Below are 1,580 nucleotides of genomic sequence, written 5' to 3'. Positions count from 1 at the left end.
GAAGAAAGAGACTTGGGGGTCATCATTGACCACAAGATGAACATGAGCCTGCAATGCGATGCTGCGGCTAGTAAAGCGACCAAAACTCTGGCTTGCATCCATAGATGCTTCTCAAGCAAATCCTGGGACGTCATTCTCCCCTTGTACTTGGCTTTGGTGAGGCCACAGCTGCAGTACCACATCTGGTTTTGGGCTCCACAATTCAAAAAGGATGTGGAGAAGCTTGAGAGAGTCCAAAGAGCCATGTACATGATCAGAGGAAAACAGACCTTACGGTGACAGGCTGAGACCATGGGGCTCTTTAGCCTGGAAAAGCACAGGCTCAGGGGTGAACTGATGTCCACCTATAAGTTTATCAGGGGTGACCACCAGTATCTGGGTGAACATTTGTTCACCAGAGCGCCCCAAGGGATGACGAGATCGAACAGTCATAAACTATTGCAAGACTATTTCAGGCTGGAAATAAGGAAGAATTTCTTTACTGTCCGAGCCCTCAAGGTCTGGAACAGCCTGCCATTGGAGGTTGTTCAAGCACCTACATTGAACACCTTCAAGAGCAAATTGGATGCCTATCTTGCTGGGATCCTATGACCCCAGCTGACTTCCTGCCCTTTGGGCAGGGGGCTGGATTCGATGATCTGCCGAGGTCCCTTCCAGCCGTAATATCTATGAAATCTTTAAAAGCTCCCTGGCCAGCCACTTCCCTGACCACAAGTAGCATGTGCCGTGCAGGGGCAGCATGCAGCAATGTGCTTCTCACTGCCTGTGCCTTCCCATGTAAAGGCTGCTTTGGGCCCTGCCCCGGCAGTGATGACCAGTACCGTGGGCTCCTGTTGGCTGCTGCACTGGCCCTGCTGGCTCACTGTAGCAACTGCCACCTGGCCAATGGCTGCCTGGGCCCTCCCAGGCCCCCCCCCCACACCCAGTGACCACATCCCAAATGCCATGTGCCATCTCAGTCACCAGTGCAATGCACCTACCACTTGGACACCATCTGGCTGGCCAGACCTCAGCAGGGATACTAACAACATGCTGCTGGATGCCACCACCAGGGGTGGTGCCCTGGGCCTCCAGTCCAACTGCCTCTAGGCCTGCTGGGTCACCTAGGACTGGTGAATGTGCATTGCCCAGCACCCTTGGAATGATGAGCAGTAGTTGGAGGCATTCTGCATGACCTGGGTAACCTTCTGGGATCTCCTGGAGTAGCTCTGGTCACCTTTGGAGCAGCAGAGCACTGGCATGTGGCTACCCCTCCCTGCGGACACCTGGATGGCCTTCACCATGATGAAGCTGGCCACACCTGCGAGCCTGTGGTATATCAGCCATCTTTGGTATGGGTAAGGCCACCAAGGTCCCAGGACAGCCGCACACCTGTCACTGGGGTCAGGACACCAGGTGCAGGAGGAGCTGCTGGACCATCTCCTCCTGCACTTTCTGCTCTAACCCTCCTGAACTACTGCTCATGAACACCCCCACCCCAGGACCATGCTCACTGCAGACATGTCTCAGAACAAGTTTTTATTCCCCTCACATCAAACAGAACACCGCTTCCCCCACCCTCCCCAACAAATGGAGCTCCC

The sequence above is a fragment of the Crocodylus porosus genome, unplaced genomic scaffold (genome assembly GCF_001723895.1).
Source record: "Crocodylus porosus isolate Cpor-Errol unplaced genomic scaffold, CroPor_comp1, whole genome shotgun sequence".
NCBI lineage: Eukaryota > Metazoa > Chordata > Crocodylia > Crocodylidae > Crocodylus > Crocodylus porosus.
The sequence above is the reverse complement of the archived record's forward strand: the minus strand, read 5'-3'. Positions refer to the sequence as shown.